Source organism: Spea bombifrons, chromosome 4 (genome assembly GCF_027358695.1).
Source record: "Spea bombifrons isolate aSpeBom1 chromosome 4, aSpeBom1.2.pri, whole genome shotgun sequence".
NCBI classification, from domain to species: Eukaryota; Metazoa; Chordata; class Amphibia; order Anura; family Pelobatidae; genus Spea; species Spea bombifrons.
This window is the reverse complement of record NC_071090.1, coordinates 110483702-110503655: the sequence shown is the minus strand read 5'-3', so window position 1 is coordinate 110503655 and position 19954 is coordinate 110483702. Positions and strand designations below refer to the sequence as shown.

At 46.1% G+C, this 19954-nt stretch overlaps 26 non-coding genes across 26 annotated transcripts; all 26 read right to left on the bottom strand.

The window, feature by feature from the left end:
* Window positions 1-154: 154 nt before the first annotated feature.
* On the bottom strand, window positions 155-226 carry TRNAE-CUC (transfer RNA glutamic acid (anticodon CUC)). The gene has a single exon. It is a non-coding gene; the product is annotated as a tRNA-Glu (tRNA).
* A 172-nt stretch (window positions 227-398) lies between these two features.
* TRNAI-UAU (transfer RNA isoleucine (anticodon UAU)) lies at window positions 399-491 on the bottom strand. Its single transcript is given in 2 exon segments — window positions 399-434; window positions 454-491. It is a non-coding gene; the product is annotated as a tRNA-Ile (tRNA).
* Window positions 492-854: 363 nt separating this feature from the next.
* TRNAR-CCU (transfer RNA arginine (anticodon CCU)) lies at window positions 855-927 on the bottom strand. Its single transcript has one exon. It is a non-coding gene; the product is annotated as a tRNA-Arg (tRNA).
* Window positions 928-2162: 1235 nt separating this feature from the next.
* TRNAE-CUC (transfer RNA glutamic acid (anticodon CUC)) lies at window positions 2163-2234 on the bottom strand. Its single transcript has one exon. It is a non-coding gene; the product is annotated as a tRNA-Glu (tRNA).
* Window positions 2235-2406: 172 nt separating this feature from the next.
* TRNAI-UAU (transfer RNA isoleucine (anticodon UAU)) lies at window positions 2407-2499 on the bottom strand. The gene is given in 2 exon segments: window positions 2407-2442; window positions 2462-2499. It is a non-coding gene; the product is annotated as a tRNA-Ile (tRNA).
* A 363-nt stretch (window positions 2500-2862) lies between these two features.
* TRNAR-CCU (transfer RNA arginine (anticodon CCU)) lies at window positions 2863-2935 on the bottom strand. Its single transcript has one exon. It is a non-coding gene; the product is annotated as a tRNA-Arg (tRNA).
* A 1235-nt stretch (window positions 2936-4170) lies between these two features.
* Window positions 4171-4242, bottom strand: TRNAE-CUC (transfer RNA glutamic acid (anticodon CUC)). The gene has a single exon. It is a non-coding gene; the product is annotated as a tRNA-Glu (tRNA).
* A 171-nt stretch (window positions 4243-4413) lies between these two features.
* Window positions 4414-4506, bottom strand: TRNAI-UAU (transfer RNA isoleucine (anticodon UAU)). The gene is given in 2 exon segments: window positions 4414-4449; window positions 4469-4506. It is a non-coding gene; the product is annotated as a tRNA-Ile (tRNA).
* A 363-nt stretch (window positions 4507-4869) lies between these two features.
* Window positions 4870-4942, bottom strand: TRNAR-CCU (transfer RNA arginine (anticodon CCU)). Its single transcript has one exon. It is a non-coding gene; the product is annotated as a tRNA-Arg (tRNA).
* Window positions 4943-5652: 710 nt separating this feature from the next.
* Window positions 5653-5724, bottom strand: TRNAE-CUC (transfer RNA glutamic acid (anticodon CUC)). The gene has a single exon. It is a non-coding gene; the product is annotated as a tRNA-Glu (tRNA).
* Window positions 5725-8409: 2685 nt separating this feature from the next.
* On the bottom strand, window positions 8410-8502 carry TRNAI-UAU (transfer RNA isoleucine (anticodon UAU)). The gene is given in 2 exon segments: window positions 8410-8445; window positions 8465-8502. It is a non-coding gene; the product is annotated as a tRNA-Ile (tRNA).
* Window positions 8503-8865: 363 nt separating this feature from the next.
* TRNAR-CCU (transfer RNA arginine (anticodon CCU)) lies at window positions 8866-8938 on the bottom strand. Its single transcript has one exon. It is a non-coding gene; the product is annotated as a tRNA-Arg (tRNA).
* A 710-nt stretch (window positions 8939-9648) lies between these two features.
* Window positions 9649-9720, bottom strand: TRNAE-CUC (transfer RNA glutamic acid (anticodon CUC)). The gene has a single exon. It is a non-coding gene; the product is annotated as a tRNA-Glu (tRNA).
* A 696-nt stretch (window positions 9721-10416) lies between these two features.
* Window positions 10417-10509, bottom strand: TRNAI-UAU (transfer RNA isoleucine (anticodon UAU)). Its single transcript is given in 2 exon segments — window positions 10417-10452; window positions 10472-10509. It is a non-coding gene; the product is annotated as a tRNA-Ile (tRNA).
* Window positions 10510-10872: 363 nt separating this feature from the next.
* On the bottom strand, window positions 10873-10945 carry TRNAR-CCU (transfer RNA arginine (anticodon CCU)). The gene has a single exon. It is a non-coding gene; the product is annotated as a tRNA-Arg (tRNA).
* Window positions 10946-12180: 1235 nt separating this feature from the next.
* Window positions 12181-12252, bottom strand: TRNAE-CUC (transfer RNA glutamic acid (anticodon CUC)). Its single transcript has one exon. It is a non-coding gene; the product is annotated as a tRNA-Glu (tRNA).
* A 171-nt stretch (window positions 12253-12423) lies between these two features.
* TRNAI-UAU (transfer RNA isoleucine (anticodon UAU)) lies at window positions 12424-12516 on the bottom strand. Its single transcript is given in 2 exon segments — window positions 12424-12459; window positions 12479-12516. It is a non-coding gene; the product is annotated as a tRNA-Ile (tRNA).
* A 364-nt stretch (window positions 12517-12880) lies between these two features.
* TRNAR-CCU (transfer RNA arginine (anticodon CCU)) lies at window positions 12881-12953 on the bottom strand. Its single transcript has one exon. It is a non-coding gene; the product is annotated as a tRNA-Arg (tRNA).
* Window positions 12954-14430: 1477 nt separating this feature from the next.
* On the bottom strand, window positions 14431-14523 carry TRNAI-UAU (transfer RNA isoleucine (anticodon UAU)). The gene is given in 2 exon segments: window positions 14431-14466; window positions 14486-14523. It is a non-coding gene; the product is annotated as a tRNA-Ile (tRNA).
* Window positions 14524-14879: 356 nt separating this feature from the next.
* Window positions 14880-14952, bottom strand: TRNAR-CCU (transfer RNA arginine (anticodon CCU)). Its single transcript has one exon. It is a non-coding gene; the product is annotated as a tRNA-Arg (tRNA).
* Window positions 14953-16187: 1235 nt separating this feature from the next.
* On the bottom strand, window positions 16188-16259 carry TRNAE-CUC (transfer RNA glutamic acid (anticodon CUC)). The gene has a single exon. It is a non-coding gene; the product is annotated as a tRNA-Glu (tRNA).
* A 171-nt stretch (window positions 16260-16430) lies between these two features.
* On the bottom strand, window positions 16431-16523 carry TRNAI-UAU (transfer RNA isoleucine (anticodon UAU)). The gene is given in 2 exon segments: window positions 16431-16466; window positions 16486-16523. It is a non-coding gene; the product is annotated as a tRNA-Ile (tRNA).
* Window positions 16524-16887: 364 nt separating this feature from the next.
* On the bottom strand, window positions 16888-16960 carry TRNAR-CCU (transfer RNA arginine (anticodon CCU)). Its single transcript has one exon. It is a non-coding gene; the product is annotated as a tRNA-Arg (tRNA).
* A 1477-nt stretch (window positions 16961-18437) lies between these two features.
* Window positions 18438-18530, bottom strand: TRNAI-UAU (transfer RNA isoleucine (anticodon UAU)). The gene is given in 2 exon segments: window positions 18438-18473; window positions 18493-18530. It is a non-coding gene; the product is annotated as a tRNA-Ile (tRNA).
* A 356-nt stretch (window positions 18531-18886) lies between these two features.
* On the bottom strand, window positions 18887-18959 carry TRNAR-CCU (transfer RNA arginine (anticodon CCU)). Its single transcript has one exon. It is a non-coding gene; the product is annotated as a tRNA-Arg (tRNA).
* Window positions 18960-19669: 710 nt separating this feature from the next.
* Window positions 19670-19741, bottom strand: TRNAE-CUC (transfer RNA glutamic acid (anticodon CUC)). Its single transcript has one exon. It is a non-coding gene; the product is annotated as a tRNA-Glu (tRNA).
* Between the last annotated feature and the right edge of the window lie 213 nt (window positions 19742-19954).

Here is a 19954-nt window from a genome sequence, read left to right as displayed (position 1 = left end):
TGTTCCAATATTAATCTCTCAGGATTAAAACTTGAAATCAGATGCGCAGACTTTTCAACTTGTTAGAAAAGCTCGCGGGACCATTCGGACCAACTTCTCTGCTCCTCTCCATGTAAACATTTCTCCTCATCTTTGCTGTACTTTATTAAAAACGTTCCCTGACCGGGAATCGAACCCGGGCCGCGGCGGTGAGAGCGCCGAATCCTAGCCACTAGACCACCAGGGAATCGCTGTCGGTTGGTTTAGGAACCATGAACTCTCCCAGCAGTTCTTAACCGCGGTCAGTGCTTCATTAAGCCATGTTAACGTCTACTAATGAAAATATTGGAGAAAATATATTCCTGCACATTATCCCTTAAAAAAATCTTTCAAATAAAACTTGAAAGCTTAAAGGGAAGTGCTCCAGGTGAGGCTTGAACTCACAACCTCGGCATCGCTCAACAAATACTGCCTTATAAGTACCGCGCGCTAACCGATTGCGCCACTGGAGCTTCGTGCTGGTGTCAGCTTACACTCGGTTTTCTTGTTTTCTCACTTGCAACCTTAACGCTCCTCTGTGGGACAGCGAAAATTGATGAAAAGGCTTCTTGCACATTAAGAAAGGTAGCTTGACCAAAGTTCGCTTGAAGCCTTTTCAGTCCACAAGCCAATTGTCTGTTTTTTCTTTCAAAATAGGCGTGTGGAAAGCTTTGTGATTCCCATGCAAGCTTGTAGAGCCATGCTTAAAGGGGTGGTTTTGGGACATGGATTTCGAGTGGAATTGATTCCTGGCGTAAAAAAAAACCTTGCCTACCGGCAGATGTCTTGCCAATGGTGTTACACTGGGCCGAAACGGTCACTTGCTCGATTGAGAGCACCCCAGATGGGACTCAAACCCACAATCCCTGGCTTAGGAGGCCAGTGCCTTATCCATTAGGCCACTGGGGCATGTGGTAGCAGCACTGGCTGGTTTTGGTGGCTGCAAACTAGGTTCAGAGAGCCCTCATTATGACTCTAGTTTGTTGCCCGACATACGAGATCGACTGATCGCTCTGGGCTAAAACAGTCAATTAGAAAAAAAAACAACCAAGCAAACACTACTTTTGGAATGTCTTTTGAAAAGAGCCCCAAAAATTGGACGTTCCTCTGGAAAATCACCTCTTTGGCACCTGCTTGATTTGCCTGGTTGACTTCTACAGGGAGTGCTACTGAGCATGTGCAAGACGTTTGCATACTAAGACTTCCTGGTTTTCAATAGACGCTTCAAGGTGAGCACGTCAAGGAGGCGCAGGTCTCATTTTCAAAGTCCAATAACCAAAGAACGCATGCAGCAAATACGTTTGGAGTCCAGGCAAAACGGACCCTAACGTGCACTAAAATATCAATCTGCAATTTGGGGGACTGGACTGAAGGACTCTTGTTTTCTCCCAGACTGAGCTTCCAATTGTGCTTCCTGTCACGGTGTCATAACTTGCACTCTGACAACAGTGCAAACACCACTCTTGTGATGCTCTTTTCAACTTCCTGTCCCAAGCCTGGAACCAGATGTGCAGCCTTCTCAAATTGTTATAAAAGCTTGCGGGGCCATTCGGACCAACTTCTCTGCTCCTCTTTATGTAAACATTTCTCCTCATCTTTGTTGTGCTTTATTAAAAACCTTCCCCGACCGGGAATCGAACCCGGGCCGCGGCGGTGAGAGCGCCGAATCCTAGCCACTAGACCACCAGGGAATCGCTGGCGGGTGCTCTGAAGCCATGAGCTCTCCCAGCAGTTCTTAACCGCGATCAGTCCTTCATTGAGCCGTGTTCACGTCTACTACTGATAAGGTGGGAGACAATATATCCTTGCACATTATCCCTTAAAAATCTTTCAAATAACTTCCACACCACAGATGTTGAGGCTCACTAAGTCTTTCATCCAGTGGCGGGGATTTTGGTCTCGTTTTAAAGATTAGCACCATTTATGCTTTTTGCCAAACTTTTGGCACCATGCCAAATGAGAGAGACTCCTTGAAGATTGTAAAATTCCTTGTTCCAATATTAATCTCTCAGGATTAAAACTTGAAATCAGATGCGCAGACTTTTCAACTTGTTAGAAAAGCTCGCGGGACCATTCGGACCAACTTCTCTGCTCCTCTCCATGTAAACATTTCTCCTCATCTTTGCTGTACTTTATTAAAAACGTTCCCTGACCGGGAATCGAACCCGGGCCGCGGCGGTGAGAGCGCCGAATCCTAGCCACTAGACCACCAGGGAATCGCTGTTGGTTGCTTTAGGAACCATGAACTCTCCCAGCAGTTCTTAACCGCGGTCAGTGCTTCATTAAGGCGTGTTAACGTCTACTAATGAAAATATTGGAGAAAATATATTCCTGCACATTATCCCTTAAAAAAATCTTTCAAATAAAACTTGAAAGATTAAAGGGAAGTGCTCCAGGTGAGGCTTGAACTCACAACCTCGGCATTGCTCAACAAATACTGCCTTATAAGTACCGTGCGCTAACCGATTGCGCCACTGGAGCTTTGTGCTGGTGTCAGCTTACACTCGGTTTTCTTGTTTTCTCACTTGCAACCTTAACGCTCCTCTGTGGGACAGCGAAAATTGATGAAAAGGCTTCTTGCACATTAAGAAAGGTAGCTTGACCAAAGTTCGCTTGAAGCCTTTTCAGTCCACAAGCCAATTGTCTGTTTTTTCGTTCAAAATAGGCGTGTGGAAAGCTTTGTGATTCCCATGCAAGCTTGTAGAGCCATGCTTAAAGGGGTGGTTTTGGGACATGGATTTCGAGTGGAATTGATTCCTGGCGTAAAAAAAAACCTTGCCTACCGGCAGATGTCTTGCCAATGGCGTTATACTGGGCCGAAACGGTCACTTGCTCTATTGAGAGCACCCCAGATGGGACTCGAACCCACAATCCCTGGCTTAGGAGGCCAGTGCCTTATCCATTAGGCCACTGGGGCATGTGGTAGCAGCACTGGCTGGTTTTGGTGGCTGCAAACTAGGTTCAGAGAGCCCTCATTATGACTCTAGTTTGTTGCCCGACATACGAGATCGACTGATCGCTCTGGGCTAAAACAGTCAATTAGAAAAAAAAACAACCAAGCAAACACTACTTTTGGAATGTCTTTTGAAAAGAGCCCCAAAAATTGGACGTTCCTCTGGAAAATCACCTCTTTGGCACCTGCTTGATTTGCCTGGTTGACTTCTACTGGGAGTGCTACTGAGCATGTGCAAGACGTTTGCATACTAAGACTTCCTGGTTTTCAATAGACGCTTCAAGGTGAGCACGTCAAGGAGGCGCAGGTCTCATTTTCAAAGTCCAATAACCAAAGAACGCATGCAGCAAATACGTTTGGAGTCCAGGCAAAACGGACCCTAACGTGCACTAAAATATCAATCTGCAATTTGGGGGACTGGACTGAAGGACTCTTGTTTTCTCCCAGACTGAGCTTCCAATTGTGCTTCCTGTCACGGTGTCATAACTTGCACTCTGACAACAGTGCAAACACCACTCTTGTGATGCTCTTTTCAACTTCCTGTCCCAAGCCTGGAACCAGATGTGCAGCCTTCTCAAATTGTTATAAAAGCTTGCGGGGCCATTCGGACCAACTTCTCTGCTCCTCTTTATGTAAACATTTCTCCTCATCTTTGTTGTGCTTTATTAAAAACCTTCCCCGACCGGGAATCGAACCCGGGCCGCGGCGGTGAGAGCGCCGAATCCTAGCCACTAGACCACCAGGGAATCGCTGGCGCGTGCTCTGAAGCCATGAGCTCTCCCAGCAGTTCTTAACCGCGATCAGTCCTTCATTGAGCCGTGTTCACGTCTACTACTGATAAGGTGGGAGACAATATATCCTTGCACATTATCCCTTAAAAATCTTTCAAATAACTTCCACACCACAGATGTTGAGGCTCACTAAGTCTTTCATCCAGTGGCGGGGATTTTGGTCTCGTTTTAAAGATTAGCACCATTTATGCTTTTTGCCAAACTTTTGGCACCATGCCAAATGAGAGAGACTCCTTGAAGATTGTAAAATTCCTTGTTCCAATATTAATCTCTCAGGATTAAAACTTGAAATCAGATGCGCAGACTTTTCAACTTGTTAGAAAAGCTCGCGGGACCATTCGGACCAACTTCTCTGCTCCTCTCCATGTAAACATTTCTCCTCATCTTTGCTGTACTTTATTAAAAACGTTCCCTGACCGGGAATCGAACCCGGGCCGCGGCGGTGAGAGCGCCGAATCCTAGCCACTAGACCACCAGGGAATCGCTGTTGGTTGGTTTGGAACCATGAACTCTCCCAGCAGTTCTTAACCGCGGTCAGTGCTTCATTAAGCCGTGTTAACGTCTACTAATGAAAATATTGGAGAAAATATATTCCTGCACATTATCCCTTAAAAAAATCTTTCAAATAAAACTTGAAAGCTTAAAGGGAAGTGTTCCAGGTGAGGCTTGAACTCACAACCTCGGCATTGCTCAACAAATACTGCCTTATAAGTACCGCGCGCTAACCGATTGCGCCACTGGAGCTTCGTGCTGGTGTCAGCTTACACTCGGTTTTCTTGTTTTCTCACTTGCAACCTTAACGCTCCTCTGTGGGACAGCGAAAATTGATGAAAAGGCTTCTTGCACATTAAGAAAGGTAGCTTGACCAAAGTTCGCTTGAAGCCTTTTCAGTCCACAAGCCAATTGTCTGTTTTTTCTTTCAAAATAGGCGTGTGGAAAGCTTTGTGATTCCCATGCAAGCTTGTAGAGCCATGCTTAAAGGGGTGGTTTTGGGACATGGATTTCGAGTGGAATTGATTCCTGGCGTAAAAAAAAACCTTGCCTACCGGCAGATGTCTTGCCAATGGCGTTACACTGGGCCGAAACAGTCACTTGCTCGATTGAGAGCACCCCAGATGGGACTCGAACCCACAATCCCTGGCTTAGGAGGCCAGTGCCTTATCCATTAGGCCACTGGGGCATGTGGTAGCAGCAGTGGCTGGTTTTGGTGGCTGCAAACTAGGTTCAGAGAGCCCTCATTATGACTCTAGTTTGTTGCCCGACATACGAGATCGACTGATCGCTCTGGGCTAAAACAGTCAATTAGAAAAAAAAACAACCAAGCAAACACTACTTTTGGAATGTCTTTTGAAAAGAGCCCCAAAAATTGGACGTTCCTCTGGAAAATCACCTCTTTGGCACCTGCTTGATTTGCCTGGTTGACTTCTACTGGGAGTGCTACTGAGCATGTGCAAGACGTTTGCATACTAAGACTTCCTGGTTTTCAATAGACGCTTCAAGGTGAGCACGTCAAGGAGGCGCAGGTCTCATTTTCAAAGTCCAATAACCAAAGAACGCATGCAGCAAATACGTTTGGAGTCCAGGCAAAACGGACCCTAACGTGCACTAAAATATCAATCTGCAATTTGGGGGACTGGACTGAAGGACTCTTGTTTTCTCCCAGACTGAGCTTCCAATTGTGCTTCCTGTCACGGTGTCATAACTTGCACTCTGACAACAGTGCAAACACCACTCTTGTGATGCTCTTTTCAACTTCCTGTCCCAAGCCTGGAACCAGATGTGCAGCCTTCTCAAATTGTTATAAAAGCTTGCGGGGCCATTCGGACCAACTTCTCTGCTCCTCTTTATGTAAACATTTCTCCTCATCTTTGTTGTGCTTTATTAAAAACCTTCCCTGACCGGGAATCGAACCCGGGCCGCGGCGGTGAGAGCGCCGAATCCTAGCCACTAGACCACCAGGGAATCGCTGGCGAGTGCTCTGAAGCCATGAGCTCTCCCAGCAGTTCTTAACCGCGATCAGTCCTTCATTAAGCCGTGTTCACGTCTACTACTGATAAGGTGGGAGACAATATATCCTTGCACATTATCCCTTAAAAATCTTTCAAATAACTTCCACACCACAGATGTTGAGGCTCACTAAGTCTTTCATCCAGTGGCGGGGATTTTGGTCTCATTTTAAAGATTAGCACCATTTATGCTTTTTGCCAAATGAGAGAGACTCCTTGAAGATTGTAAAATTCCTTGTTCCAATATTAATCTCTCAGGATTAAAACTTGAAATCAGATGCGCAGACTTTTCAACTTGTTAGAAAAGCTCGCGGGACCATTCGGACCAACTTCTCTGCTCCTCTCCATGTAAACATTTCTCCTCATCTTTACTGTACTTTATTAAAAGCGTTCCCTGACCGGGAATCAAACCCGGGCCGCGGCGGTGAGAGCGCCGAATCCTAGCCACTAGACCACCAGGGAATCACTGTTGGTTGGTTTGGAACCATGAACTCTCCCAGCAGTTCTTAACCGCGGTCAGTGCTTCATTAAGCCGTGTTAACGTCTACTAATGAAAATATTGGAGAAAATATATTCCTGCACATTATCCCTTAAAAAAATCTAACAAATAAAACTTGAAAGCTTAAAGGGAAGTGTTCCAGGTGAGGCTTGAACTCACAACCTCGGCATTGCTCAACAAATACTGCCTTATAAGTACCGCGCGCTAACTGATTGGGCCACTGGAGCTTTGTGCTGGTGTCAGCTTACACTCGGTTTTCTTGTTTTCTCACTTGCAACCTTAACGCTCCTCTGTGGGACAGCGAAAATTGATGAAAAGGCTTCTTGCACATTAAGAAAGGTAGCTTGACCAAAGTTCGCTTGAAGCCTTTTCAGTCCACAAGCCAATTGTCTGTTTTTTCTTTCAAAATAGGCGTGTGGAAAGCTTTGTGATTCCCATGCAAGCTTGTAGAGCCATGCTTAAAGGGGTGGTTTTGGGACATGGATTTCGAGTGGAATTGATTCCTGGCGTAAAAAAAAACCTTGCCTACCGGCAGATGTCTTGCCAATGGCGTTACACTGGGCCGAAACAGTCACTTGCTCGATTGAGAGCACCCCAGATGGGACTCGAACTCACAATCCTTGGCTTAGGAGGCCAGTGCCTTATCCATTAGGCCACTGGGGCATGTGGTAGCAGCACTGGCTGGTTTTGGTGGCTGCAAACTAGGTTCAGAGAGCCCTCATTATGACTCTAGTTTGTTGCCCGACATACGAGATCGACTGATCGCTCTGGGCTAAAACAGTCAATTAGAAAAAAAAACAACCAAGCAAACACTACTTTTGGAATGTCTTTTGAAAAGAGCCCCAAAAATTGGACGTTCCTCTGGAAAATCACCTCTTTGGCACCTGCTTGATTTGCCTGGTTGACTTCTACTGGGAGTGCTACTGAGCATGTGCAAGATGTTTGCATACTAAGACTTCCTGGTTTTCAATAGACGCTTCAAGGTGAGCACGTCAAGGAGGCGCAGGTCTCATTTTCAAAGTCCAATAACCAAAGAACGCATGCAGCTAATACGTTTGGAGTCCAGGCAAAACGGACCCATATCGTGCACTAAAATATCAATCTGCAATTTGGGGGACTGGACTGAAGGACTCTTGTTTTCTCCCAGACTGAGCTTCCAATTGTGCTTCCTGTCACGGTGTCATAACTTGCACTCTGACAACAGTGCAAACACCACTCTTGTGATGCTCTTTTCAACTTCCTTTCCCAAGCCTGGAACCAGATGTGCAGCCTTCTCAAATTGTTATAAAAGCTTGCGGGGCCATTCGGACCAACTTCTCTGCTCCTCTTTATGTAAACATTTCTCCTCATCTTTGTTGTGCTTTATTAAAAACCTTCCCTGACCGAGAATCGAACCCGGGCCGCGGCGGTGAGAGCGCCGAATCCTAACCACTAGACCACCAGGGAATCGCTGGCGAGTGCTCTGAAGCCATGAGCTCTCCCAGCAGTTCTTAACCGCGATCAGTCCTTCATTGAGCCGTGTTCACGTCTACTACTGATAAGGTGGGAGACAATATATCCTTGCACATTATCCCTTAAAAATCTTTCAAATAACTTCCACACCACAGATGTTGAGGCTCACTAAGTCTTTCATCCAGTGGCGGGGATTTTGGTCTCGTTTTAAAGATTAGCACCATTTATGCTTTTTGCCAAACTTTTGGCACCATGCCAAATGAGAGAGACTCCTTGAAGATTGTAAAATTCCTTGTTCCAATATTAATCTCTCAGGATTAAAACTTGAAATCAGATGCGCAGACTTTTCAACTTGTTAGAAAAGCTCGCGGGACCATTCGGACCAACTTCTCTGCTCCTCTCCATGTAAACATTTCTCCTCATCTTTGCTGTACTTTATTGAAAACGTTCCCTGACCGGGAATCGAACCCGGGCCGCGGAGGTGAGAGCGCCGAATCCTAGCCACTAGACCACCAGGGAATCGCTGTTGGTTGGTTTGGAACCATGAACTCTCCCAGCAGTTCTTAACCGCGGTCAGTGCTTCATTAAGCCGTGTTAACGTCTACTAATGAAAATATTGGAGAAAATATATTCCTGCACATTATCCCTTAAAAAAATCTTTCAAATAAAACTTGAAAGCTTAAAGGGAAGTGCTCCAGGTGAGGCTTGAACTCACAACCTCGGCATTGCTCAACAAATACTGCCTTATAAGTACCGCGCGCTAACCGATTGCACCACTGGAGCTTCGTGCTGGTGTCAGCTTACACTCGGTTTTCTTGTTTTCTCACTTACAACCTTAACGCTCCTCTGTGGGACAGCGAAAATTGATGAAAAGGCTTCTTGCACATTAAGAAAGGTAGCTTGACCAAAGTTCGCTTGAAGCCTTTTCAGTCCACAAGCCAATTGTCTGTTTTTTCTTTCAAAATAGGCGTGTGGAAAGCTTTGTGATTCCCATGCAAGCTTGTAGAGCCATGCTTAAAGGGGTGGTTTTGGGACATGGATTTCGAGTGGAATTGATTCCTGGCGTAAAAAAAAACCTTGCCTACCGGCAGATGTCTTGCCAATGGCGTTACACTGGGCCGAAACGGTCACTTGCTCGATTGAGAGCACCCCAGATGGGACTCGAACCCACAATCCCTGGCTTAGGAGGCCAGTGCCTTATCCATTAGGCCACTGGGGCATGTGGTAGCAGCACTGTCTGGTTTTGGTGGCTGCAAACTAGGTTCAGAGAGCCCTCATTATGACTCTAGTTTGTTGCCCGACATACGAGATCGACTGATCGCTCTGGGCTAAAACAGTCAATTAGAAAAAAAAACAACCAAGCAAACACTACTTTTGGAATGTCTTTTGAAAAGAGCCCCAAAAATTGGACGTTCCTCTGGAAAATCACCTCTTTGGCACCTGCTTGATTTGCCTGGTTGACTTCTACTGGGAGTGCTACTGAGCATGTGCAAGACGTTTGCATACTAAGACTTCCTGGTTTTCAATAGACGCTTCAAGGTGAGCACGTCAAGGAGGCGCAGGTCTCATTTTCAAAGTCCAATAACCAAAGAACGCATGCAGCAAATACGTTTGGAGTCCAGGCAAAACGGACCCTAACGTGCACTAAAATATCAATCTGCAATTTGGGGGACTGGACTGAAGGACTCTTGTTTTCTCCCAGACTGAGCTTCCAATTGTGCTTCCTGTCACGGTGTCATAACTTGCACTCTGACAACAGTGCAAACACCACTCTTGTGATGCTCTTTTCAACTTCCTGTCCCAAGCCTGGAACCAGATGTGCAGCCTTCTCAAATTGTTATAAAAGCTTGCGGGGCCATTCGGACCAACTTCTCTGCTCCTCTTTATGTAAACATTTCTCCTCATCTTTGTTGTGCTTTATTAAAAACCTTCCCTGACCGGGAATCGAACCCGGGCCGCGGCGGTGAGAGCGCCGAATCCTAGCCACTAGACCACCAGGGAATCGCTGGCGTGTGCTCTGAAGCCATGAGCTCTCCCAGCAGTTCTTAACCGCGATCAGTCCTTCATTGAGCCGTGTTCACGTCTACTACTGATAAGGTGGGAGACAATATATCCTTGCACATTATCCCTTAAAAATCTTTCAAATAACTTCCACACCACAGATGTTGAGGCTCACTAAGTCTTTCATCCAGTGGCGGGGATTTTGGTCTCGTTTTAAAGATTAGCACCATTTATGCTTTTTGCCAAACTTTTGGAACCATGCCAAATGAGAGAGACTCCTTGAAGATTGTAAAATTCCTTGTTCCAATATTAATCTCTCAGGATTAAAACTTGAAATCAGATGCGCAGACTTTTCAACTTGTTAGAAAAGCTCGCGGGACCATTCGGACCAACTTCTCTGCTCCTCTCCATGTAAACATTTCTCCTCATCTTTGCTGTACTTTATTAAAAACGTTCCCTGACCGGGAATCGAAGCCGGGCCGCGGCGGTGAGAGCGCCGAATCCTAGCCACTAGACCACCAGGGAATCGCTGTTGGTTGGTTTGGAACCATGAACTCTCCCAGCAGTTCTTAACCGCGGTCAGTGCTTCATTAAGCCGTGTTAACGTCTACTAATGAAAATATTGGAGAAAATATATTCCTGCACATTATCCCTTAAAAAAATCTTTCAAATAAAACTTGAAAGCTTAAAGGGAAGTGTTCCAGGTGAGGCATGAACTCACAACCTCGGCATTGCTCAACAAATACTGCCTTATAAGTACCGCGCGCTAACCGATTGCGCCACTGGAGCTTCACGCTGGTGTCAGCTTACACTCGGTTTTCTTGTTTTCTCACTTGCAACCTTAACGCTCCTCTGTGGGACAGCGAAAATTGATGAAAAGGCTTCTTGCACATTAAGAAAGGTAGCTTGACCAAAGTTCGCTTGAAGCCTTTTCAGTCCACAAGCCAATTGTCTGTTTTTTCTTTCAAAATAGGCGTGTGGAAAGCTTTGTGATTCCCATGCAAGCTTGTAGAGCCATGCTTAAAGGGGTGGTTTTGGGACATGGATTTCGAGTGGAATTGATTCCTGGCGTAAAAAAAAACCTTGCCTACCGGCAGATGTCTTGCCAATGGCGTTACACTGGGCCGAAACGGTCACTTGCTTGATTGAGAGCACCCCAGAAGGGACTCGAACCCACAATCCCTGGCTTAGGAGGCCAGTGCCTTATCCATTAGGCCACTGGGGCATGTGGTAGCAGCACTGGCTGGTTTTGGTGGCTGCAAACTAGGTTCAGAGAGCCCTCATTATGACTCTAGTTTGTTGCCCGACATACGAGATCGACTGATCGCTCTGGGCTAAAACAGTCAATTAGAAAAAAAAACAACCAAGCAAACACTACTTTTGGAATGTCTTTTGAAAAGAGCCCCAAAAATTGGACGTTCCTCTGGAAAATCACCTCTTTGGCACCTGCTTGATTTGCCTGGTTGACTTCTACTGGGAGTGCTACTGAGCATGTGCAAGACGTTTGCATACTAAGACTTCCTGGTTTTCAATAGACGCTTCAAGGTGAGCACGTCAAGGAGGCGCAGGTCTCATTTTCAAAGTCCAATAACCAAAGAACGCATGCAGCAAATACGTTTGGAGTCCAGGCAAAACGGACCCTAACGTGCACTAAAATATCAATCTGCAATTTGGGGGACTGGACTGAAGGACTCTTGTTTTCTCCCAGACTGAGCTTCCAATTGTGCTTCCTGTCACGGTGTCATAACTTGCACTCTGACAACAGTGCAAACACCACTCTTGTGATGCTCTTTTCAACTTCCTGTCCCAAGCCTGGAACCAGATGTGCAGCCTTCTCAAATTGTTATAAAAGCTTGCGGGGCCATTCGGACCAACTTCTCTGCTCCTCTTTATGTAAACATTTCTCCTCATCTTTGTTGTGCTTTATTAAAAACCTTCCCTGACCGGGAATCGAACCCGGGCCGCGGCGGTGAGAGCGGCGAATCCTAGCCACTAGACCACCAGGGAATCGCTGGCGAGTGCTCTGAAGCCATGAGCTCTCCCAGCAGTTCTTAACCGCGATCAGTCCTTCATTGAGCCGTGTTCACGTCTACTACTGATAAGGTGGGAGACAATATATCCTTGCACATTATCCCTTAAAAATCTTTCAAATAACTTCCACACCACAGATGTTGAGGCTCACTAAGTCTTTCATCCAGTGGCGGGGATTTTGGTCTCGTTTTAAAGATTAGCACCATTTATGCTTTTTGCCAAACTTTTGGCACCATGCCAAATGAGAGAGACTCCTTGAAGATTGTAAAATTCCTTGTTCCAATATTAATCTCTCAGGATTAAAACTTGAAATCAGATGCGCAGACTTTTCAACTTGTTAGAAAAGCTCGCGGGACCATTCGGACCAACTTCTCTGCTCCTCTCCATGTAAACATTTCTCCTCATCTTTGCTGTACTTTATTAAAAACGTTCCCTGACCGGGAATCGAACCCGGGCCGCGGCGGTGAGAGCGCCGAATCCTAGCCACTAGACCACCAGGGAATCGCTGTTGGTTGGTTTGGAACCATGAACTCTCCCAGCAGTTCTTAACCGCGGTCAGTGCTTCATTAAGCCGTGTTAACGTCTACTAATGAAAATATTGGAGAAAATATATTCCTGCACATTATCCCTTAAAAAAATCTTTCAAATAAAACTTGAAAGCTTAAAGGGAAGTGTTCCAGGTGAGGCTTGAACTCACAACCTCGGCATTGCTCAACAAATACTGCCTTATAAGTACCGTGCGCTAACCGATTGCGCCACTGGAGCTTCGTGCTGGTGTCAGCTTACACTCGGTTTTCTTGTTTTCTCACTTGCAACCTTAACGCTCCTCTGTGGGACAGCGAAAATTGATGAAAAGGCTTCTTGCACATTAAGAAAGGTAGCTTGACCAAAGTTCGCTTGAAGCCTTTTCAGTCCACAAGCCAATTGTCTGTTTTTTCTTTCAAAATAGGCGTGTGGAAAGCTTTGTGATTCCCATGCAAGCTTGTAGAGCCATGCTTAAAGGGGTGGTTTTGGGACATGGATTTCGAGTGGAATTGATTCCTGGCGTAAAAAAAAAACCTTGCCTACCGGCAGATGTCTTGCCAATGGCGTTACACTGGGCCGAAACGGTCACTTCCTCGATTGAGAGCACCCCAGATGGGACTCGAACCCACAATACCTGGCTTAGGAGGCCAGTGCCTTATCCATTAGGCCACTGGGGCATGTGGTAGCAGCACTGGCTGGTTTTGGTGGCTGCAAACTAGGTTCAGAGAGCCCTCATTATGACTCTAGTTTGTTGCCCGACATACGAGATCGACTGATCGCTCTGGGCTAAAACAGTCAATTAGAAAAAAAACAACCAAGCAAACACTACTTTTGGAATGTCTTTTGAAAAGAGCCCCAAAAATTGGACGTTCCTCTGGAAAATCACCTCTTTGGCACCTGCTTGATTTGCCTGGTTGACTTCTACTGGGAGTGCTACTGAGCATGTGCAAGACGTTTGCATACTGAGACTTCCTGGTTTTCAATAGACGCTTCAAGGTGAGCACGTCAAGGAGGCGCAGGTCTCATTTTCAAAGTCCAATAACCAAAGAACGCATGCAGCAAATACGTTTAGAGTCCAGGCAAAACGGACCCTAACGTGCACTAAAATATCAATCTGCAATTTGGGGGACTGGACTGAAGGACTCTTGTTTTCTCCCAGACTGAGCTTCCAATTGTGCTTCCTGTCACGGTGTCATAACTTGCACTCTGACAACAGTGCAAACACCACTCTTGTGATGCTCTTTTCAACTTCCTGTCCCAAGCCTGGAACCAGATGTGCAGCCTTCTCAAATTGTTATAAAAGCTTGCGGGGCCATTCGGACCAACTTCTCTGCTCCTCTTTATGTAAACATTTCTCCTCATCTTTGTTGTGCTTTATTAAAAACCTTCCCTGACCGGGAATCAAACCCGGGCCGCGGCGGTGAGAGCGCCGAATCCTAGCCACTAGACCACCAGGGAATCGCTGGCGAGTGCTCTGAAGCCATGAGCTCTCCCAGCAGTTCTTAACCGCGATCAGTCCTTCATTGAGCCGTGTTCACGTCTACTACTGATAAGGTGGGAGACAATATATCCTTGCACATTATCCCTTAAAAATCTTTCAAATAACTTCCACACCACAGATGTTGAGGCTCACTAAGTCTTTCATCCAGTGGCGGGGATTTTGGTCTCGTTTTAAAGATTAGCACCATTTATGCTTTTTGCCAAACTTTTGGCACCATGCCAAATGAGAGAGACTCCTTGAAGATTGTAAAATTCCTTGTTCCAATATTAATCTCTCAGGATTAAAACTTGAAATCAGATACGCAGACTTTTCAACTTGTTAGAAAAGCTCGCGGGACCATTCGGACCAACTTCTCTGCTCCTCTCCATGTAAACATTTCTCCTCATCTTTGCTGTACTTTATTAAAAACATTCCCTGACCGGGAATCGAACCCGGGCCGCGGCGGCGAGAGCGCCGAATCCTAGCCACTAGACCACCAGGGAATCGCTGTCGGTTGCTTTGGAACCATGAACTCTCCCAGCAGTTCTTAACCGCGGTCAGTGCTTCATTAAGCCGTGTTAACGTCTACTAATGAAAATATTGGAGAAAATATATTCCTGCACATTATCCCTTAAAAAAATCTTTCAAATAAAACTTGAAAGCTTAAAGGGAAGTGCTCCAGGTGAGGCTTGAACTCACAACCTCGGCATTGCTCAACAAATACTGCCTTATAAGTACCGCGCGCTAACCGATTGCGCCACTGGAGCGTTGTGCTGGTGTCAGCTTACACTCGGTTTTCTTGTTTTCTCACTTGCAACCTTAACGCTCCTCTGTGGGACAGCGAAAATTGATGAAAAGGCTTCTTGCACATTAAGAAAGGTAGCTTGACCAAAGTTCGCTTGAAGCCTTTTCAGTCCACAAGCCAATTGTCTGTTTTTTCTTTCAAAATAGGCGTGTGGAAAGCTTTGTGATTCCCATGCAAGCTTGTAGAGCCATGCTTAAAGGGGTGGTTTTGGGACATGGATTTCGAGTGGAATTGATTCCTGGCGGAAAAAAAAAACCTTGCCTACCGCCAGATGTCTTGCCAATGGCATTACACTGGGCCGAAACGGTCACTTGAGAGCACCCCAGATGGGACTCGAACCCACAATCCCTGGCTTAGGAGGCCAGTGCCTTATCCATTAGGCCACTGGGGCATGTGGTAGCAGCACTGGCTGGTTTTGGTGGCTGCAAACTAGGTTCAGAGAGCCCTCATTATGACTCTAGTTTGTTGCCCGACATACGAGATCGACTGATCGCTCTGGGCTAAAACAGTCAATTAGAAAAAAAAACAACCAAGCAAACACTACTTTTGGAATGTCTTTTGAAAAGAGCCCCAAAAATTGGACATTCCTCTGGAAAATCACCTCTTTGGCACCTGCTTGATTTGCCTGGTTGACTTCTACTGGGAGTGCTACTGAGCATGTGCAAGACGTTTGCATACTAAGACTTCCTGGTTTTCAATAGACGCTTCAAGGTGAGCACGTCAAGGAGGCGCAGGTCTCATTTTCAAAGTCCAATAACCAAAGAACGCATGCAGCAAATACGTTTGGAGTCCAGGCAAAACGGACCCTAACGTGCACTAAAATATCAATCTGCAATTTGGGGGACTGGACTGAAGGACTCTTGTTTTCTCCCAGACTGAGCTTCCAATTGTGCTTCCTGTCACGGTGTCATAACTTGCACTCTGACAACAGTGCAAACACCACTCTTGTGATGCTCTTTTCAACTTCCTGTCCCAAGCCTGGAACCAGATGTGCAGCCTTCTCAAATTGTTATAAAAGCTTGCGGGGCCATTCGGACCAACTTCTCTGCTCCTCTTTATGTAAACATTTCTCCTCATCTTTGTTGTGCTTTATTAAAAACCTTCCCTGACCGGGAATCGAACCCGGGCCGCGGCGGTGAGAGCGGCGAATCCTAGCCACTAGACCACCAGGGAATCGCTGGCGAGTGCTCTGAAGCCATGAGCTCTCCCAGCAGTTCTTAACCGCGATCAGTCCTTCATTGAGCCGTGTTCACGTCTACTACTGATAAGGTGGGAGACAATATATCCTTGCACATTATCCCTTAAAAATCTTTCAAATAACTTCCACACCACAGATGTTGAGGCTCACTAAGTCTTTCATCCAGTGGCGGGGATTTTGGTCTCGTTTTAAAGATTAGCACCATTTATGCTTTTTGCCAAACTTTTGGCACCATGCCAAATGAGAGAGACTCCTTGAAGATTGTAAAATTCCTTGTTCCAATATTAATCTCTCAGGATTAAAACTTGAAATCAGATGCGCAGACTTTTCAACTTGTTAGAAAAGCTCGCGGGACCATTCGGACCAACTTCTCTGCTCCTCTCCATGTAAACATTTCTCCTCATCTTTGCTGTACTTTATTAAAAACGTTCCCTGACCGGGAATCGAACCCGGGCCGCGGCGGTGAGAGCGCCGAATCCTAGCCACTAGACCACCAGGGAATCGCTGTTGGTTGGTTTGGAACCATGAACTCTCCCAGCAGTTCTTAACCGCGGTCAGTGCTTCATTAAGCCGTGTTAACGTCTACTAATGAAAATATTGGAGAAAATATATTCCTGCACATTATCCCTTAAAAAAATCTTTCAAATAAAACTTGAAAGCTTAAAGGGAAGTGTTCCAGGTGAGGCTTGAACTCACAACCTCGGCATTGCTCAACAAATACTGCCTTATAAGTACCGTGCGCTAACCGATTGCGCCACTGGAGCTTCGTGCTGGTGTCAGCTTACACTCGGTTTTCTTGTTTTCTCACTTGCAACCTTAACGCTCCTCTGTGGGACAGCGAAAATTGATGAAAAGGCTTCTTGCACATTAAGAAAGGTAGCTTGACCAAAGTTCGCTTGAAGCCTTTTCAGTCCACAAGCCAATTGTCTGTTTTTTCTTTCAAAATAGGCGTGTGGAAAGCTTTGTGATTCCCATGCAAGCTTGTAGAGCCATGCTTAAAGGGGTGGTTTTGGGACATGGATTTCGAGTGGAATTGATTCCTGGCGTAAAAAAAAAACCTTGCCTACCGGCAGATGTCTTGCCAATGGCGTTACACTGGGCCGAAACGGTCACTTCCTCGATTGAGAGCACCCCAGATGGGACTCGAACCCACAATACCTGGCTTAGGAGGCCAGTGCCTTATCCATTAGGCCACTGGGGCATGTGGTAGCAGCACTGGCTGGTTTTGGTGGCTGCAAACTAGGTTCAGAGAGCCCTCATTATGACTCTAGTTTGTTGCCCGACATACGAGATCGACTGATCGCTCTGGGCTAAAACAGTCAATTAGAAAAAAAACAACCAAGCAAACACTACTTTTGGAATGTCTTTTGAAAAGAGCCCCAAAAATTGGACGTTCCTCTGGAAAATCACCTCTTTGGCACCTGCTTGATTTGCCTGGTTGACTTCTACTGGGAGTGCTACTGAGCATGTGCAAGACGTTTGCATACTGAGACTTCCTGGTTTTCAATAGACGCTTCAAGGTGAGCACGTCAAGGAGGCGCAGGTCTCATTTTCAAAGTCCAATAACCAAAGAACGCATGCAGCAAATACGTTTAGAGTCCAGGCAAAACGGACCCTAACGTGCACTAAAATATCAATCTGCAATTTGGGGGACTGGACTGAAGGACTCTTGTTTTCTCCCAGACTGAGCTTCCAATTGTGCTTCCTGTCACGGTGTCATAACTTGCACTCTGACAACAGTGCAAACACCACTCTTGTGATGCTCTTTTCAACTTCCTGTCCCAAGCCTGGAACCAGATGTGCAGCCTTCTCAAATTGTTATAAAAGCTTGCGGGGCCATTCGGACCAACTTCTCTGCTCCTCTTTATGTAAACATTTCTCCTCATCTTTGTTGTGCTTTATTAAAAACCTTCCCTGACCGGGAATCAAACCCGGGCCGCGGCGGTGAGAGCGCCGAATCCTAGCCACTAGACCACCAGGGAATCGCTGGCGAGTGCTCTGAAGCCATGAGCTCTCCCAGCAGTTCTTAACCGCGATCAGTCCTTCATTGAGCCGTGTTCACGTCTACTACTGATAAGGTGGGAGACAATATATCCTTGCACATTATCCCTTAAAAATCTTTCAAATAACTTCCACACCACAGATGTTGAGGCTCACTAAGTCTTTCATCCAGTGGCGGGGATTTTGGTCTCGTTTTAAAGATTAGCACCATTTATGCTTTTTGCCAAACTTTTGGCACCATGCCAAATGAGAGAGACTCCTTGAAGATTGTAAAATTCCTTGTTCCAATATTAATCTCTCAGGATTAAAACTTGAAATCAGATACGCAGACTTTTCAACTTGTTAGAAAAGCTCGCGGGACCATTCGGACCAACTTCTCTGCTCCTCTCCATGTAAACATTTCTCCTCATCTTTGCTGTACTTTATTAAAAACATTCCCTGACCGGGAATCGAACCCGGGCCGCGGCGGCGAGAGCGCCGAATCCTAGCCACTAGACCACCAGGGAATCGCTGTCGGTTGCTTTGGAACCATGAACTCTCCCAGCAGTTCTTAACCGCGGTCAGTGCTTCATTAAGCCGTGTTAACGTCTACTAATGAAAATATTGGAGAAAATATATTCCTGCACATTATCCCTTAAAAAAATCTTTCAAATAAAACTTGAAAGCTTAAAGGGAAGTGCTCCAGGTGAGGCTTGAACTCACAACCTCGGCATTGCTCAACAAATACTGCCTTATAAGTACCGCGCGCTAACCGATTGCGCCACTGGAGCGTTGTGCTGGTGTCAGCTTACACTCGGTTTTCTTGTTTTCTCACTTGCAACCTTAACGCTCCTCTGTGGGACAGCGAAAATTGATGAAAAGGCTTCTTGCACATTAAGAAAGGTAGCTTGACCAAAGTTCGCTTGAAGCCTTTTCAGTCCACAAGCCAATTGTCTGTTTTTTCTTTCAAAATAGGCGTGTGGAAAGCTTTGTGATTCCCATGCAAGCTTGTAGAGCCATGCTTAAAGGGGTGGTTTTGGGACATGGATTTCGAGTGGAATTGATTCCTGGCGGAAAAAAAAAACCTTGCCTACCGCCAGATGTCTTGCCAATGGCATTACACTGGGCCGAAACGGTCACTTGAGAGCACCCCAGATGGGACTCGAACCCACAATCCCTGGCTTAGGAGGCCAGTGCCTTATCCATTAGGCCACTGGGGCATGTGGTAGCAGCACTGGCTGGTTTTGGTGGCTGCAAACTAGGTTCAGAGAGCCCTCATTATGACTCTAGTTTGTTGCCCGACATACGAGATCGACTGATCGCTCTGGGCTAAAACAGTCAATTAGAAAAAAAAACAACCAAGCAAACACTACTTTTGGAATGTCTTTTGAAAAGAGCCCCAAAAATTGGACATTCCTCTGGAAAATCACCTCTTTGGCACCTGCTTGATTTGCCTGGTTGACTTCTACTGGGAGTGCTACTGAGCATGTGCAAGACGTTTGCATACTAAGACTTCCTGGTTTTCAATAGACGCTTCAAGGTGAGCACGTCAAGGAGGCGCAGGTCTCATTTTCAAAGTCCAATAACCAAAGAACGCATGCAGCAAATACGTTTGGAGTCCAGGCAAAACGGACCCTAACGTGCACTAAAATATCAATCTGCAATTTGGGGGACTGGACTGAAGGACTCTTGTTTTCTCCCAGACTGAGCTTCCAATTGTGCTTCCTGTCACGGTGTCATAACTTGCACTCTGACAACAGTGCAAACACCACTCTTGTGATGCTCTTTTCAACTTCCTGTCCCAAGCCTGGAACCAGATGTGCAGCCTTCTCAAATTGTTATAAAAGCTTGCGGGGCCATTCGGACCAACTTCTCTGCTCCTCTTTATGTAAACATTTCTCCTCATCTTTGTTGTGCTTTATTAAAAACCTTCCCTGACCGGGAATCGAACCCGGGCCGCGGCGGTGAGAGCGCCGAATCCTAGCCACTAGACCACCAGGGAATCGCTGGCGAGTGCTCTGAAGCCATGAGCTCTCCCAGCAGTTCTTAACCGCGATCAGTCCTTCATTGAGCCGTGTTCACGTCTACTACTGATAAGGTGGGAGACAATATATCCTTGCACATTATCCCTTAAAAATCTTTCAAATAACTTCCACACCACAGATGTTGAGGCTCACTAAGTCTTTCATCCAGTGGCGGGGATTTTGGTCTCGTT